Below are 20,026 nucleotides of genomic sequence, written 5' to 3' on the forward strand. Positions count from 1 at the left end.
ATCGAACAAGTCTGGCATGTGAATGAACGTGATGCCAGAGCTCATTGCCCCCTTCCCGGAATTCACGGGAATTAGGTGACTTGTGTGTGCAGATGTGGTGCCATCACCCTCCAGCGACCTATCAGCGCCTCATTGGTTCCAAGCCACGCCACGTCGCCCCTGGTCATAATGTTCTGGCTTATTCGTGTATTGTCGGCACAGAGTTTCACACTGACCCCTCACCATTATGCATCATAGAAGACCAAACTAGGCAGTCACTTCCACTCAACAGATACAATTCATGAAACCACTGTCACTCACCGCAAGGAAAAGGCCACTCTGCGCGGAGGGAAAAAAGCTCCTCGGGGTCTCACAGTTCTACAATGACATACGAGTCGCTGTATCTCTTAACGTTCAACTAAATGTACTTATTCTGGTTCCAATGTGGAGCTGACCGCTTACAGCCTATAGAGAAATTTTAAAATCCAAATAACGACTAAATCAGTGTATCGAGAGTATGGTATGTACCGTGAAGTCAGGGCTCTCTTAAGTGAAGTTACCAGCTTCCTACTTCCAGAACGTGATGCCAGAGCTCATTGCCCCCATCCCGGAAGGTCCTCATGGGGCAGACCAAGCAGGTGATCCTAAAGATGAGTGACGTATCTGCAGACCTAACAGAATGGGCCGATTGTCTTCGAGTCACCGTCTGTACATCATCCTCAAATCATTTGCGATTATGGGCATTGCAAATATTGTGGTAAAATTTCTGAATAAATTTTCGATCCGCAGCCGAGTGTGTGCTGATTTAAAACTTCCTGGTAGATAAAAGTTTCCACGTTCGTGTCCCGGTCAGGCGCACAGTTAGAATATACCAGAAAGTTTCATCCTAATGCATGTTGACAACTTCATAAGTGGGTAGAACTTGTCAAAAGAGACGATGGATAAGTGTCATGAAGCCTAGGTGCAGAAGCAGAAATTTTTGAACAATACAGAAGGCCAGTATTTGATGGCCACTTGACCGAAATAATGACATTGGAAATATTGTAGGCTATTACTCGTTAACATATTTCTGACCTGCGAAATGTTTTATAACAGTTCTCATTACTGTCAGCGACACTCAATAATCTCGTCTGATTTTGAAGGTATATACACTAGGTTTTTCAAAGGAGTTTCTGCAGTATTGTCTGTGTCTGTACCTTTAAAAGAAAACAGATTTTTGTAATCTCTTCTGGCACACTAAGATTTCCTGGGGTGTTTCTCTTGGAGAAGACTCGTCGCAATAGTTCAATTGTAACCTGCGGTACTATCGTTGTATTAATCAACACTGGATCTATGTCAGAAGAGACTCGCAGGTATACTTAAGACTTGTCACGAATCAGCCACTTCATCATCAACTATGGCAATCATCAGCTATGGCGTGACTTCCAAGACTCTAGAGGTCGGCCATCACTTAAGGTAAGTTCGTCTCATCTAAATGGTTCAAAAGGCTCTGAGCACTATGGGACTTAACATCTATGGTCATCAGTCCCCTATAACTTAGAACTACTTAAACCTAACTAACCTAAGGAAATCACACAACACCCAGTGATCACGAGGCAGAGAAAATCCCTGACCCCGCCGGGAATCGAACCCGGGAACCCGGGCGCGGGAAGCGAGAACGCTACCGCATGACCACGAGCTGCGAACTCGTCTCATCTCCAAGTAAGTAAAGCGACAGAGGATTCCTCATACTCTGCCACTGTGTTATGCAAATAATATCTCAGTGAGATTATAGGAGTAAAATTAGTCACGACCAGGATACACCAATATTAGGTAACACTATCCTAGAGAGAGAGAGCCCTGAAGATTCTTCCCGAGTGCAGAAGGTACTCATCAAATGATAAAAGAGATGGACAAAAATATGAAAACACCAAAACACATCGACCGTGCGAAAGCGCGGGATAGATAATGTCTTTCTATATCTTTCCTTAACTTCAGAAAGCTGTTTACCATCCGCGCTGCAGGATTCATGGTGTCATTTCCCACCAGAACTACTTCAGACATTAGTCGAGTCCACGCCACGTCTAGTTGCGAGCTTGCGGGGGCCCTACATGACATCAGGCAGGTGTACCAGTTTCTTTGGCTCTACGGTGCAGATCTGTCGCGTTCGCGTAGACAGTAGTGTGCACAACTTAGATGGAACATTTACACCGGTAATGTACTTGAGGCCCTACATGCCATAGTCGTGTACTTCTACTTCGAGCCTTCTACTTTCGGTGCGCTTCCTACAGTCCACGCCTGGCTGTTTTCTTTGGGAAGCACGTTAACAAGGAAGTTCGCTAAAGTGCATGAAGTCTGGCACACGACCTTGAGGGGTATGAAACTGTTGTATTGTATTGTATGTTATCCTGGGTCCTAGAAACGACGGAGAGGCTACGTCCCCGCCGCAGCCGGAGTGGTCCAAAACCCCACGACGACTACCGCAGTCCACTTCATCCCTCCACCGCCCCACACCGAACCACTCTTCTGGGTCATTGCGAAATTCTGCCCCGGGCTCCACCCCCAGCCCCCCTCACGCAGAGACGTCTCACACCAGACGAGTGTAACCCCTACTTTTGCGTGACAGAGTATGGTTGTTTAGGCGTACGTGGAGAATTTGTTTGCGCAGTAATTGACTATATAGTGTAGCTGAGGCGCAATAAGAGGAACCAGCCCGCATTCGCCGAGACAGATGGAAAACCGCCTAAAAACCATCCACAGACTGTCTGGCTCAATGGACCTCGAAATAAGTTCGCCGGGAACCAGGCGCTCCTTCCCAATTCGGAAAGCCGTGCGTTGGACCGCACCGTTAACCGGGCCGGCTTATGAACCTGTTACTACAGGACGATCACAGCGAAAATAATTTTGGTATAAACTTTATGTCTCTTCAGGCTTCAGCAGAAATTTGGTACTGAACATTCAATTGGTACTTCTGCCATCGTTAAAATTTTATGAGTCTGTCTATCAATATTTATTGTGGGTAGTGACACTTTACTTATCTCCTCTAGGTGGAACGATAACGGTTCCGTATTGTGTTTATTACTTCAGTTGGGTCTAATTATTTATGTTTCTTAAGTTATACGATAATCTTGGGAGCGCCAAACCACAAATAGATCCCACAGCCCTTAATCACAGTCAGATCTCAATAACATTCTGTTTCAAGCTTTAAATGATTCAAGGACTTGTTTAAACCGGCGTTTGTCGACCTGAATTCTCCTTTTAAGTGTTTTTCTCGCTCTCCGTTAGGGGTCTGAATTATTTATACTTACTACTTTTTGTTACTATACAAAGGCTCCAGAGGACTTACGTCAGTGTGGTTCTAATGGCTCTGAGCACTATGGGACTCAACTGCGGCGGTCATAAGTCCCCTAGAACGTAGAACTACTTAAACCTAACTAACCTAAGGACAGCACACACATCTGTGCCCGAGGCAGGATTCGAACCTGCGACCGTAGCGGTCGTGCGGTTCCAGACTGTAGCGCCTTTAACCGCTCGGCCACTCCGGCCGGCTTACGTCAGTGTGAAGTAAATATTTTTTGATTAATTCTCTGTTCAAAGGCTTTGTTCTTATTAATCTTAGTGAGTTGTTTAACTACTGAATTGTGTAAATTCCCTATTATTAACTCTAGAGAAACATTTTTCAAGATAATGTGTGTTTGTTGTTTAGGTAGAAGACTAAACTAAAGAACATTGTGCTGATACCCTGCTAAAAATTATTCCTCGCACCTTACCATTTACCTGACTCTTACCTACAAATTACCACGCCTTCTACGATGTAGAATAACCGTTGATATTCAAAGTACCTCCCAATCGTCTCGGAATGGATAAATATAGTTCCTTTATGGTTTGCAAGGGAATCTTATACCATTCTTCCTGCAAAATAATGATGGAGGCGGAAAGCGATCACACTCCCCTATCTCCGAGGTAAACCACAAAGGCCTAATAATATTGAGATCTGATGAGTGGTATCCGGAGAGGTGCGTCAGTTCGTCCTTTTGCTGACACAACCACTCCTGGACATGAAAGCTGCGTGAAGAGCAAGCTGTATGAAGAGCTGCCGTTTCGTCTTGGAACACAGCATCACAATTGGGGGACAAATATTGTACCACAGGATAGATTTGATCAGCCGAAACGGCCACATCCTACTTGGCAGTAACGCGACCTTACAGACAAGCCATGCCTCCGATTGAATACCGCTATATGGCTGCCCAAATCAGCACCGCACCCCCATCATGCTCGATTCTTGGGCGGTCGACTCAGCCAGAAGTTGGAAACAGTGTGAATGAATATTCACCGACAAAATGAAATTCTTCCATTGCTTCGTAGTCCAGGTTTTTTGGCTTTGACACAACGTTTTGTGTTACAGCATTTACTTCACTGATGGTTTTGTAATTCTAACTCGCCATGCAGTCTCCAGCTTATGGTTCCCCCTTCGTGTTGTTTTGTTGCTTATAGGGTTCGTGAGTGCGACATTCAATTCTGCAGTGACTTTTGCAGCTGTCGTCCTCTTATTGATCGTCGCAATCCTCTACAATGACCGTCTGCCACGACCAACCAGGTCACATTTTCGTTTGCATCGTTACTTAGCGGATGATATTTTCCCGATTTTTGTTATGCGATATAAATCTTCGATATGGTGCCTCTTGAAACACCAAGCATTTCGAGTGCCATGGTTCCAGAAGCAGCCACCATTGTAGTACCAACAGCGTGCCTATATTCGAATGTAGTGAGCTGCAACGTATTGAGGACATCGTACTCAGTCTGAAAACTGCTGGAGAGTGTAGGTGTACGTATACACAGTCGGCTTCAATGAAGACTGATTGTCGCTTCAAAGTTGCACACGGCCCATTTCCACCGAATTAGATCCTTTTTCAGAGGAACTGTCATTAAATAGTAAAACTTTTTCGCAGTCGGAAGACAGCGCTCGATATTCACTGGTGGACACTATACTGCGCCCCCCTACGTGGTCTCCTGCTTGTCTAGTGTAAATCTTGAATAAAAAGTGCCTGAGGTACAGGTTTCTAGTGCGTTTAAGAACAACAACGGCACTGGGCAGTAGAGAATCTTCAGCTCAACAAATCTACGGCGCCTGAAGTATTATAAATTTTATATAAGAAGGGGCAAGTTAAACTCAACAGTGTAGATAACTTACGCTGTTTTCCTTCGGGTCTATTGAAAGCGGAAAAATTTGTGCCGAACCGTGATTCGAACCTGGGCCTGCTGCTTAATTTTTTCTAGTAACAAATTAATCACAATTTCTCAGTGCTTTCAAACAAGCAAAACATTTGTCTCTTTAATTTTTTGGGGGGTCACAATCAGCTACAGACTGCAGGAGACAAGATGGGCAGGGGTCGAATAAAACTAATTCAGCCATCCGGAATGCTGAAAACCCTGCAAGACGATAAAGGGTGGCAGACGGGCCGAGTGCAAGGTGTATGCGCGTCATGTTCCGTTCCGAATTCGGTGGACACTTACCACACCGGGAACAAGGCAACTTGGAGAGGGCGAGGTAAAAACGGTGTTAAGATAATTGGCAAAATACGTGCGACAACGTGAGCAGCGCGCAACCTGTGCCGTATGCAAGTACGGCCAAAAAAAGGCGCGAGTGACAAGAATCTACACATAGATGTGGCAGGAGCGAGCACTTTATTCCAGAGAACCGCCCGAGACTTTTTTGCAGGAAAATATTCCACCACTGGATAAAGAAAAGGATCTGGGTCAGTAACTCGCGGTGGCACCCGCAGAAAACTCATGACCACTTGTCGCCGCAACACTCAGACATCCACAGCGGCTACACAGTTGGATCGGTGATGATCATCGTCGACGCTATGACACGTAGTGCAGAGGGGAGAGTCCGATGATTAGTTGGATACTTCCCACAGGTCGCGTACTACCCAGTCGAAAGAAATTGTAATGAATGTGCCGCCAAATCACAGTCGACCACAACATGGAAATTTAACGTTCTACGAAGTTGCAGGCGACACTAGGCGGCAAAAGAACGTAGAAATCCTTTGCCCGCGGCCGGCGCGTTCGTGGAAGTTCGCCGAGAGCATAACTGAGGTCCCCTATGAATGTTACCACGTATACGAACGCGGGCATGATGCTACCGACCGGGACCGGGGGAGTGAGAGAGACACTGTCACAAAGATGGCAAGTAGATGGTGTGAAATGAAGGCCTTCACACCGCACCACTGTTTATACATCGTGGCGCCGCGCGGGGTAGCCGCGCGTTCTAGGTGCCTTGGCACGTTTCGCGCGGTTTCCCACGTCGGAGGTTCGAGTCCTCCCTCGGGCATGTGTGTGTGTGTGTGTGTTGTCCCTAGCGTAAGTTAGTTTAAGTTAGATTAAGTAGTTTGTAAGCAGTCTGTTCCCATGGGAACTTACCACCTACCTACCTATACATCGTGGCCATATTATGGCCCGCCGATTGATTGTAAACGGCATCGGTAGAAACTGCGCAGTATGAACTATTCTGGATGTAATATAAGCAATCAGGTAGGCAATACTCTGCAAAGGATCGAGGCGGCGTAGGGAGTTGTGAATGATCATCATGAGATTGTTCTCAAAACGCGACGATAAAATGGTTCAAATGGCTCTGAGCACTATGGGACTTAACATCTGTGGTCATCAGTCCCCTAGAACTTAGAACTACTTAAAACTAACTAACCTAAGGACATCACACACATCCATGCCCGAAACAGGATTCGAACCTGCCACCGTAGCAGTCGCGCGGTTTCGCCACCGCGGCCGGCACGCGACGATCATTGACCGCCGCTGTACCACGCATTGACGACGTAAAAGTGGTCCTCAGACATTCGTCACACTTCCATATCAATGACGTGCATAAAAACATCCTGTTCAAACGGAAACGAGAAAGCGACGGTGTGATTTAGTTTCTGGACGTTGAGGTCTTCAGAACTATCAAAAGAGAATTGGAACGCAAGGTCTACCGGAGAACCACCCACGTCAGCAGGCAGGCACTTACACAGTGAATCCCATTATCATCCAACTCAGAAGTGACCACTCGGGGCACCGCTTAAGTGATAGAAACAACATCAAAAATGGCCAAGAACAAGTAGGACTCGCGCACTGAGGGTTCCGTACAAACTTCATTACGTATACATAGAGTTCATTCAACCCGAGAATCGAGAATCTGGACGATATTTGCCTATTTTAGATATAGATACTGGCAAGATATCTGTCAAGGGAATTCCAAACTTTATCAGAATCTCTACGGAAGTCCCACAGAGTGCGCCAGGCAAACGAAAAGAAGCGGGCAAGGGATTCAGCATATGTATGTAGATAAAGAAGATTTAACAAAATATTTATTTACTTTCTTACTAAAACTGAAACGTCCCCTTTGAAAAATTGTACAGGACTGTGTTTAAACTGACACACAATATTTTTTAGCGCAACGCAATCTGACTTTTGAATAATCCCTACAAAAGAATGGCCCTGACTAACATTAACCTATACCTTTCACAAATCACTTACCTCACCAAAAATCTTCGTTACTCGAACTACTGCAATACAGCGAGCGCCACTACTGCCAGCTAAATAAAAGATTCAAACTACTGAAGGCACTAACTACTGATAGGCATAGTTAGCAAATGAAAGATTTTAATAGAGAACAAATAATGTATTTACCTTAATAATCATAATATATATAGCAGTTCATGCCATCCAGTCTTACAAATTTCAAATCTCCACCATTTCTCTCCCCACATCCACCACTGCTGGCGGCTCACCTCCAACTGCGCAACGCTACGCGCTGTTAACATCCAGCTGCCCAACACTACAATGGCAGACAACAATGCTAACTAGCCACAGACTGCACACAGCACAGCCAGTGATTTTCATACAGAGCGCTACGCGGCGTTACCAATAAGCGAACAGAAACAGCCTACTTACAAAACATGACTGTAACTTACACTTTGCATTCAGTAATGTTCGTCTATTTGACTTTTGATGGATGATGAGTGAAATGTATGTTCCAAGGGCAAAAGACATTTTTGCGATATAATTAAGTTCAACAATTTTCAGAGTCTTTTTTACTTCAGTTGTACTCTTAAAACTGGCTTCTTGCGAAATTTCATGATTCTACATCAATGAGAAGTACGATATAAAATTTAATGAGTCGGTTTGCGAGTTCCGAAATATGTGACATAAATGGCCCAATCTTTTGACTGAATCGACTTGGAAGCTTTGGTATAGAACATTAATTTGAGTACGCCAAACAGGTCGAGAGAAAAGGGTGTCTTAAGAAATGGACAGACGGATAAAAATGATAAACAATTTGTTTTCATTTTATATAATAATACGTTTACAATTTTTGGATTTTTTCCTTTATATGTACTGTGAAGCTGAGCGTCTTTGCAAATTTCGTGATTCCAGGTCAACGGGAAGTACCCAATAGATTTTGATGAGTGAGTTTTCCAGTATCTTTATGTATAACGTAAACGGCCGTTGTTTTAGAAGCTTAAAAATTCTATATCACAGTGGAGCCATAGACTTTTGTTGTTGTTGTTGTTGTTGTTGTGATCTTCAGTCCTGAGAATGATGTGATGTATCTCTGCATGCTACTCTATCCCGTGCAAGCATCTTCGTTTCGGAATAATTACTACAACCTACATCCTTCTGAATCTGCTTAGTGAATTCAGCTCTTCGTCCCCCTCTACGATTTTTACCCTCCACGCTTCCCTCCAACACTAAACTGTTGATCCCTTGATACCTGAAAATTTTGCCTACCAACCGATCCCTTGTTCTAGTCAAGTGGTGCCACAAATACCTCTTCTCCCCAGTTCTATTCAGTACCTCCTCATTAGTTAGGCTGTCTACCCATCTAATTTTCAGGATTCTTCTGTAGCACCACATGTCGAAAGAGTCTGTTCTCTTCCTGTCTAAACTAGTTATCGTTCATGTTACACATTCATACATGGCTACACTCCATACAAATACTTCCTGGAAAGATGTCCTGACACTTATATCTATACTCGATGTTAGAAAATTTGTCTTCTTGAGAAATGCTTTACTTGCGAGTCTACGCTTTATATACTCCCTACTTCGACAGTCATCAGTTATTTTGCTCCCAAAGTATCAAAACCCATTGTATGATTATATGATAGCGGAACAAACACTGGTAGCAGTTACTTCTGTAAAATATCTGGGAGTATGCGTACGGAACGATTTGAAGTGGAATGATCATATAAAATTAATTGTTGGTAAGGCGGGTACCAGGTTGAGATTCATTGGGAGAGTCCTTAGAAAATGTAGTCCATCAACAAAGGAGGTGGCTTACAAAACACTCGTTCGACCTATACTTGAGTATTGCTCATCAGTGTGGGATCCGTACCAGATCGGGTTGACGGAGGAGATAGAGAAGATCCAAAAAAGAGCGGCGCGTTTCGTCACAGGGTTATTTGGCAACCGTGATAGCGTTACGGAGATGTTTAGCAAACTCAAGTGGCAGGCTCTGCAAGAGAGGCACTCTGCATCGCGGTGTAGCTTGCTGTCCAGGTTTCTAGAGGGTGCGTTTCTGGATGAGGTATCAAATATATTGCTTCCCCGTACTTATACCTCCCGAGGAGATCACGAATGTAAAATTAGAGAGATTCGAGCGCGCACGGAGGCTTTCAGACAATCGTTCTTCCCGCGAACCACACGCGACTGGATCAGGAAAGGGAGGTAATGACAGTGGCACGTAATGTGCCCTCCGCCACACACTGTTGGGTGGCTTACGGAGTATAAATGTAGATGTAGATGTAGATGTAGATTTACTACTTTATTACCTAATCTAATTCCCTCAGCCTCACCTGATTAAATTCGACTACGTTCCATTACCTTCGTTTTGCTTTTGTTGATGTTCATCTTATATCCTCCTTCCAAGACACTGTCCATTCCGTTCAACTGCTGCTCCAGATCCTTTGCTGTCTCTGAAAGAATTACATTGTCGTCGGCAAATTTTAAAGTTTTTATTTCTTCTTCATGCAGTTTAACTCCACTTGAACCATTTTTGTGGCCGTATCGGAAAAATATTTGTCTGGAAATGACAATTTGAATGTTCCTTGTAAAGAAAAGGACTGGTTTTATTTAACTGAAAATTAAAACATTACTTAACAGCGTAGAAGTATAAGTTCAGTTATTGTGATTACTTATCTGGTGTGTGTTCTTTCAGACATTCACGAAACAATAGACATAACTTTTAATCCTAAAGCCATTATGAAGCAGTAACAAAGGAATGAATATTAGCTGTCTCTGGGGAATGTTGACTATCTTTGCCGGGCCATGGATCGAACCCGGATCTCCTGGTTATTACGCAGATGCGCTGACCACTGCGCCGTATGAGAGAACGAACTCCGCACACATAATTAAAGTAAGGACGACCAAGTGATCACTTCAGTGCGGATGCACACCACGCTAGAAGTCTTGCGGGAATCGCCGAAATGCCGAGAGTAATGAGGATAGTAGCACAGGGGCACTACGTGAGTAGTGTATGGGTAAGCTGAAAATTTGGGTCTGACGGGAGGCGTGCTAAGGTAGCCTCTGCAAGTGCGATGCCCACTGTGTCGGATTGCGCAATGGTCAGCGTCTCTGCCCAGTAAGTAATCCGACTTCAGCGGCCGGCCGGAGAGGGCGTGTCATGCTTCCGCCTGCAGAGTGTATGAGCTCGTGTTTGTTTACATTACGATTTAGCGCGCGCGTGGGCCCCGCGCATTGTTAAAAAATGTTCAAATGTGTGTGAAATCTTATGGAACTTAACTGCTAAGGTCATAAGTCCCTAAGCTTACACACTACTTAACCTAAATTATTCTAAGGACAAACACACACACCCATGCCCGAGGGAGGACTGGAACCTCCGCCGGGATCAGCCGCGCAGCCCATGACTGCAGCGCCCTAGACCGCTCGGCTAATCCCGCGCGGCCGCGCATTGTCATCATGGCAAGTAAGTTCAGAAAATCCGCACTAAGTTTCGACTTCTGTCCGGAATATGCACGATCGAAAGCCGTAGATGTAGGACATTTCTTCCATGAGGAGACGAAGATCATGCCATCGGAACTTCTGCGTGTCCAACTCTTAATCCTCAGTAACAGCGTTTACGTTAGAATGGTCAGTGGCGCTGCGCGCAAGTGCAGTGCATTTTAAGCGCGACCAAACAGGGAATCTATTTTAGTCACTCTGACGGTTTGGTCAACTCTAACACTCGAAGTCAGGCATTAGAACTATTCACGTGTTCAAAATGACATTCGACGTACCCTATAGGAACGTCATAGCAGCTATACATTAGAATATGGCAAAACGCTGTGCCCACTTCCGCACATACTCTGTTCTTAATGGGTTGCGTCTGATAACAATTGATCTGCCCAGTTATGTTCAGCCTTATATTGATCATCAGCGGATGTCATGTACAACAGAAAGCCCCGTCCTTGTTCTGTGTGTGGAGAAGGAAGCAGATCGTATCTGAAATCTGCATCGAAGGATAACACCTTACCGACTGTAGGAGTGATACATCCCTCATCTTCTACGATATTTTCGATCACCTATGAGACGGTGCTTAAATCGCCACCGGCCGTCCGGTGGCACTCGTAATCACGTGAACAGCTGAAGGATAGTGTTCCGATCGTTCCTGAATCGGTTGTGGACGATGTGACTAACGACGTGACTTCAGCCACATCCTCAGTTCCGGTTGTTGCTCCGACTGCGTCTAAGGCCAACGCTGATGTAGACGTAACTCGTCAGTTGACTCCCTGGTTGTCCCGACGGCGGCATTTCTGCAAGGGGCCCTATTCTGTATCGTTCATACCGCTCCGTGTAGTAGGTTAGTCTCGGTAGTGACGTCTTTTTCGGTTCTTTATCGAAATATCCTATTCAGTAAGCTTCTGACACTTGTTACCGAACGGTCCTCCCACCGATTTTACGACAATTGTACCGAGAGTTTTTGGATTTCGGTCTGACCCTGTCGATCGGTGAGCTGTGGTTTATGTACACCTATAATTTCTTATTTTAAGCATATTTAGTGGTTTTAGCTTTGGATTTAGTGATTGGGTTACTAAAGAATCTCCAGAAGACACATACAGTGGGAAGGTGAGTTCCTAATAGACTATTTTCCTTTGTTACAAATATGGTTAGGTTAGGTTGTTACTGTGAATGATTACATAAAAAAAGGTTCTCAGTCAATATTCTCTCAAAATACGTGTTATTGTTTTGCAAATAAGAGTTTAAACATCATTAAATATCAAGACATTGGCTCTGCTTACGTATATGACATGAGTGTGAACTGACGTTACTAGTGTCTTTGTGTACTTTTTCCCACAAATGGGTTAGTAAGTAATTATCGAAACGTGTTTACAACTTTCAAGTAACAATGGAAAGCAATTATGTGAAGCCTGATATTGGAAACCTTCCAAACTATCACGCATTTATGACTTATGCAGCACCGTTTGGCAACGAAGTCAGCCGACGTTCCTCTACATAATACTACAAGAATTGAGCACTCCGTGTCTGTTGTTTAGTGTGGCCAAATGATCAGGGGTTCGCGCATGGGCGGATGCAAATTTGTTTTTTCCTCTTTATATATGCAACACATTCTGAGACATTGTTATTCGTGTAAGTTAAGATTTTTCTGCAATATTCGTCATTACTTACATGTAAGAGCGCACCTCCTCAGTAATGATTTCGTGATTTATTTGTGTTTAACATACGAAATATGAAACTGCTGTGAGTGAAACAACCGACAGACCCCTTTATATTTTTTTCTTGTCAGATTTCCGAGAATGCGGTTAGACAGGAGTCTAAGAGCATAAGTCAATTTACTGGGTCTGTAACTAGTAGCAGTCATCTTCATAATCTTGCTTGTCACAAGTATTTATCTGCGATCGAATCCTCAACCACAGTAGAAGAGATGAAAGATATCTGCCGTAATATTTTTAGACTGTAGCACCATATACGAAACATCATTCATGAGATACATGTTATAAACTTCGACGAACTGCAGGAGCTCTCGAAAATGCGTTTTTTTTTCAGTTTTGTTTTTAAGTCCCAAATCGTTGACGCGTCATATAGGGAAGTGGGCTACTTAATCATTTGGATCTCTAGGAGCGTGTTATAACCACATTCTGTTTATCTTCTTATTCTTTCAAACTCTCAGAATCAATTTTTCGGGTGTTTTTATAGATGTATTAGTACAATGTGGTGCTACACACTATTCCTAACTCATTTTCCGAAACGTAAAATCCAAAACACGATGTCAGTGTGAATGAGAATAAGATGACATAATGCGGCATTTACAATAATCTGCAGAATACAGTCGAATACGCTATCGTTATTATGCATGCATGGAAACATGCTGTCAGAGTAACAGTAAAAAATTTTATGCATTTCTGCTGAAAATCATGGAAATGGATAGATAAACTACGCCTGATACTGTTAAGGAAGGAAAGGGTGATGAAGGCGGGAACGTCAGCTCGATGGAATGCGGCGTCATGCGTTATGGCAACGTAAACGCAATTTTTGGTACTTGGAAGAATAGCGCTCCTGTGCCGTCAGCTAGACGCTTTGCGTTCGTGGCGCTGTGAGCGGATCTGCGACCGCTTGCTTTTGATTGGCTTGTGCGACACGAACCGACAACAGCGCTTCGGTTCTCTGGACCCGAACAGTATCGCTACCGAAATGCATACTGAATAACGCAGGGACTCTTAATTCGAGTACTAGACCGTTCGGTGTTATTGACTACCGAAACGATCGGCACATTATCGGAATGATACAGACCGGCGCAAATCCCTCCCGTCTTCGGACACGCAAGGCGAATGCATAAACAAAGCTCTTCTAAATGACGCAAAGGAACGCACCGTACGTCATCGGAACGGGACTCTTCTCCTTGTTCGAATTATACACTACCTGTTGAGCAAACCTACGTTTCAGCATCTGAGACCTGGAAGGCGATGTCGTCAGTGCGCCTATGGAACGGTTGCCCTCAGTGGCTCTCTCATCGACGGAACGGAATGTTCCTGCCTCTGATGTCCATACTGAGAAAGAAACGATACCAGACGATCTGTTGGTATCGGCAGGCGTTGAACATATGGATTGCATAAGGATGACCACTGCTGTCGGAGAGACGGGATATCCCATTACTACTCCATTGCAGTATTTGCCACGCCAGGTGAAACAGTTTGACGCTACACAGAGCCGCCGTTCCTGAACGATGTCAAAAGTCTCTTCTATTGCAACTTCGATGAAGAGAGACTTTATGTCAAATCTGACAGTCTGATGGAGGTATTGTTCCTGTGTATATTGAAATTCGTCGAATCCTTGGTATAGTATTCTGTTTGTTACCCAAAGGCACGTAATTTTATAAGCAGACACTTCGCTAGTCTGAAAGTATGTGTGTCGAACCCATTAAAGATACACCTGAGATGACGGTTTACCTCATGGATCATAGATACCCGCTACGGTCGCAGGTTCGAATCCTGCCTCGGGCATGGATGTGTGTGATGTCCTTAGACTAGTTAGGTTTAAGTAGTTCTAAGTTCTAGGGGACTGATGACCTCAGCAGTTAAGTCCCATAGTGCTCAGAGCCATTTGAACCAGCAAATAGTTGGTGTAATCGTGACTTTGGCGGCGAGTTCCCTGTCTGTGTCGTAATCATTCTGTTACTCTTGAATTAGAGCTTGCGTTTCCTCAATAAACCTCTCCATCGGAGCACTCATATGTATCTCGCAGATGGTGTCACTCAATATATCAATCATTTATTACAAAACACAATTCTTCTTAATTAGATCGCAGTCAGTTCAATACAGATAACCTATACTAACAGATGTTAACAGCTGCTACGGGAGATGGCACACAAACAAACATGCATTTCTGAACTGTATTCTGTTATAACCGTTAAAACGGGGGCGTGTCCTTTGTCCGTATGGACACTCCCTGTAATGTTCATCTATGGTGGCTATTTCTTCCGGAGTGGCGTTATATAGGGGTGGTCCCTCTCTGTAGAATTCATACTCTCTCTTGTCTGATCTTTACGACTTCAACTTTTAACGTCTCTGTCATTGTATTTCATTTCGCGAGCATGTCAGTATCTTCTAATTAGTCTCTGTGAGTCAATCTGTGATTCTTTTTTACAGTAGTTTGATGTGATATGTCGAAGTTTTAACCTACTTTAATACCTGTATTACCAAATGAATAGACAATGTTATGCAGAAAATCAGTTTCTTTTTAAATGCTAGGCTGCAGCGTTTGCAAGACGTACTGGAGAAAAAGAGTGAGATTCGGAAAATGTTCGTTTTGGAATTGATTTGGTACTAGTACTGCAATTCGTATACAACTGTTAAGGAATTAATGAAGAATAGATTATATGAGATTTGTCTTTGATTTAGAGAAATTTAGTAACTATGTCGTCATAAACAGAATTTTTCCAAGTATTTTAAAATAGGAATATCTGGTTTATTTCTGTTTTCAGAGTTCATTTTCCTTGCAGTGTTTAAGATCGTCTTAAGTGGGTTCTGTGACTGGTTACAGGCAAATAAATATTTCATTTATAGTGTTCTTCGTAACTGTCTTCCATTGTTTTTAAAAAAGGAATGGTTGTACTTTGAAAATAACGTACAAGCCCAGGAACGATGCTGATTACTGAAGAAATATACAATGGTAAACAGAGTACCGCCAACGGCTTTGCCACAGTGCTAACACTGATTCCCATCGGATCACCGAAGTCAAGCGCTATCGTTTGGATTGGTGACCGTCCAGGTTTGCGAATGTTGGCAAGTGGGGTGCGCTCAGCCCTTGTAAGGCTAATTGAGAAGGTACCTGACTGAGAAACAGTGGCGCCAGCTACGGAAACTGACAATGACTGGTCACATTGCCCTCCCTATCTGCATCCAGTGTTCCCTATCAGCTGAGTTTAGCACGGCGGTCGGTCGCTGTGGATGAGTCTTCAAAGACCTGTTTGTATGGAGTCAGTTTCATAGCTGTACCTCTTATTTCCTAATCTGGGTTTAGTGACTTTTAGTTGTGAATAAGATATTAGCTTTTGGGGAAGCGGCAATTTAGCTATTTATATAAAACAAGTTATTGAATTTGAACAGTTATAAGTTGATCGTATACTATTATGTGTTTATACTTTATGACATGTAAAATACAGCGTAGTAAACACAGTAAGGCAAGACACAGCCAGATGGTAACTCATTGTAAATATGTCTGCGTAGTTGGGAAGACAATACCGCTTTATGAGTCGACATTTTTATTGACAATAGAGAACAGAACTTTGCCTGTTTCACTTCGACTCCTAAAAGCATTGGGGCAGTTTCCTGGTGCACAGGGAGCAGATCCACTACTCGCACCTCTTGATCAAGGCGTTCCAGATATGTTCATTATGATTGAGCCCACGTGACAAGTGGATCACATGAACACCATGGCGGTCGGAACGATGGGAACTCAATTGGCTTGCCATTGTGAAATCATATTTTGTTGTTGACTGGTAGAACCGTGAGCGGTAGTTCAGCGAGATAACTGGGAAGTTTTTTCTGTTGCAAACACACTTCCTTCCCGAAGTGTATGTGTGTTGTGTCTTATGTGTATCTTTACGGGTAGCTGGCTGTGACGAATGGATGTCGAATTTAGTGACACGTTTGTGCGATTGACGCAATGAGAAAGAGGGTGAAATGTGTTGCCACCATAGAGCCTATTTGTCTCAAATACACAAAGACTGCTGCTCAAGTTAATGCTCCCTTCCGCCCAGCAACAGTGTCCCATGTCCTCTCTCCATGACGCTCTGCGAAAAGTATCCTGTTCAGGAAATTCCTAAGAATTCCGGTAAAACGGAGCTGCACGCCAAAGCTTCTGCTCGTATCACCGAGCTAATAGAGGGGATGGAATTTCTTCCACTGCGTATCAGAATGACCACCCCCGAGTCTCACCGAACAAGTATGGGTTGGACACCACAGCTACCCAGGCGTGTATTGTCTTGCTGCGGGTAGAGATCGCTTTCCGGGTGCCGTAGGTGAACAAACTGATACATATTATCTAATTACAGACTCATGAATCTTTCGTCAGTAACAGGTGATGAAAGACGAATCATTTCCCTCAGGGGAACTGAAATGAGTCCAGTTTCCGAACGGAATAGATCGCTTCATGTGGTATTCGACGTCCTCGTACCCTGCCAACGGCCTGTATCAACGTGTATCTCAACTCATGCGTTGCATGAGAATGTAATTCCTCCCCCCCCCCCCCCTCCCCACGTCTTTCTCTGGTCTGTGATGCGCGGTATGCCTCGATACTCGAGTTGGGTGGTGGCGAGATGGTTCCCCGTGGTACAGCAAACCACCATTTGTTGATGTCCACTATTGAATAGGCAAGTGATTCTGCGCAGTCCGTATTAAATTACACATTGTTCGCCACGATTGCTAACTCACGTGGTGCCGGTTTCGCTTGAGTCAGGCCGCGAAAGTGGCGTTATAAAAAAAAATCACAGAAAACAACAGGGAATGGTCGGAAGAGAACCTGAACCGACCTTTTGGATATGCAACAAATGCTTTAACCCAAATTTCAACCTGACAGCTGCTCGTGGTCTTGGAGTAGCGTTGTACCTTCGTCAGTAATTTTTCTTGCCTCGAGATGACTGCGTGTTGTATCGTCTTCATCATCATCATTCATCCCCATTACGGTCGGAAGAAGGCAATGGCAACCGACCTCCGCTGGGACCTTGCCTAGTACAGCGGTGCGGATCCCGCGCCTCGCCCCTACGCTTCTTGGAGTATGGGACCTTATCATCATTATGTTGTAATCCATAGCCTACCCAGCTCGGTGCAGTTAAGAGAGCTTACAAAAAGACTACACAGCAATCGAAGTTTTGTACTTTGTTTAATATTTATGATACGTGAAGTTCAGAACACAGGTATTACTCACCCAAGGCAATCACATGCAACTCTCAAAATTTCCCGAGAAAATCGATTTTGAAGATTTTCAGTCATCGTTAATACGCTGAAGCAAGTCCATTATTATTGGAAGGAGCTCGTGGCTGTTACGAGAAATGCTCACATTCCAGTTAGGCGACATATGTTCGATTCCCAGCTGTAGCCTATTTTCAAACATAGGTGCATTTCCGTGAAGGGCGTAAATACATAAGGATTAAAAATAATTTAATTTATAATGTTTTTTATTTAAAAAATCTACACTGACGGAAAGAAATTGGTAATGTAGAATGATGAAATTTCGTAAGCACACTAGTCTAGGAAACATAATTAAGTGACTGACCCTGCAAAATTACAGCTTAATTTAAGCACGAGATAAGCCATTGCAAATGTGAAATGATGGTACGTTAATAACCGGTGTAACTGCCAGAATGTTGAATAGAAAGGTGCAAAAGTGCAAGCAGTGTGTTGTGCCGTATGTCAGTTTCGGGATGGAGTTCCATGCCTGTTGCACTTGATCGGTAAACACAGGGCGGTTAATGCTGTTTGTGTATGACACTGGTGTTGTTGTCCTATGATGTCTCACATGGGTTAGATTGGAGACAAATCTGGTGTTCGAGCAGGCGGAAGCAATATCTTGGGTTACAACAGCTGTATGTTGGCGAGCGTTATGCTGTAGGAAAACTGCCCCTGGAATGCTGTTCATAGTAGCACAATAGATCGAATCTCCAGATTGACATATAGTTTTGCAGTCAGGGCGCGTGGGGCAACCACGAGAGTGCTCCTGAAGTCAAACGAAGTCGTACCCCAGACCATAATTCCGGCTGCAAGTCCCGTGCGTCTAGCACGCAGACAGGTTGGATGCAGGCCATCAATTGGTCTCCTTTCAACCAACAGGCGGCCGTCACTGTCCCCGAGGCAGAACCAGCTTTCATCAGAAAACACAACAGGCCTCCTAACTACTCCCAGATGAGCTCTCGCTTGACACTACTGAAGTATTAAATGTCAGTGGTTTGGGATCGGTGGAATGCCCCGTCGGACGTTCGAGTCGTACCTCAGGCACGGGCGTGTGTGTTATACTTAGCGTAAGTTAATTTAAGTTAGGCTAAATAGTATGTAAGGTTAGGTACGGATGACCTCAGCAGTTTGGTCCCATAAGATCTTACCACAAATTTTCAAAATTTCAATGGAATGCACGATACAGGCCTTCTTGCTCGGAGCTGCCCTTGAAGTAATCGATTTGTAACAGTTCGTCGTGTCACTTTGGTGCAAATACTACTCACATTGCTGTTGCAGATGCGGTACGATGCGCCAGAGCCATACGCAGAACACAAAGGTCTTATTGTTCGGTATTGCCACGTGGCTGCTACATTTTCTGCAATATCGCAGAATAAATACCTACCTTCTCGTAGCTTGTACACGATCTCGTTTAATCTCAGTGAGGGATTGATAATGGTGCCTTTGTCACCTTAAAGGCTTTCTTGACTAACATCAGGTCACCACGTTAAGTCTCAAAGGTAACTAACGCTCATGACCATGACCATATGTATTTAAAATTTACCTCATTTGCAACCGCGTTGTAGCGCTACCACCACCACTCGTATGCGAATGGTGCGAAATTTGAATAGGTATAATCTTTCAGATGTAGCAACACACCTACCACTTTAGTTTATGTTACTCAACTCCTCTTTGGTGCTGCGATATTTTTTTCCCGTCAGTGTTTATCAACAGCCTTTTTAAAAAGCTCAGTAATTAAGAACATACGAGGTGCAACAATAGAGCAATGAGACCAATTTTCTTTGCAAGATGTGACAATCCTGCAGGCTTGCGTAGGCACAATACCTTTGACCTTGGTCTATAAGCTGCTTCTAGTCCAAGCGGCACATCGATGTAACTGCTCGGTCATGAATTGTGCTGTAATAAATTAAGACGTGTTTGTGTCTCTCGTCACGGAGATAGAGCCGCATAATATTGCCCAACGGTATGCCATTTCTTTTTGCGTTAAATTGTGTGAAAAGGTGACGACAACTTACGGTTAGCTTCAGTAGGCTTTTGGAGAGAAGATTGTGTCAAGAGCTCAAGTTTTTCGTTCGCATAAATGTTTTGTGAAGGCAGAACGAATGTTG

This window comes from Schistocerca cancellata, chromosome 1, assembly GCF_023864275.1.
Source record: "Schistocerca cancellata isolate TAMUIC-IGC-003103 chromosome 1, iqSchCanc2.1, whole genome shotgun sequence".
Classification (NCBI taxonomy): domain Eukaryota; kingdom Metazoa; phylum Arthropoda; class Insecta; order Orthoptera; family Acrididae; genus Schistocerca; species Schistocerca cancellata.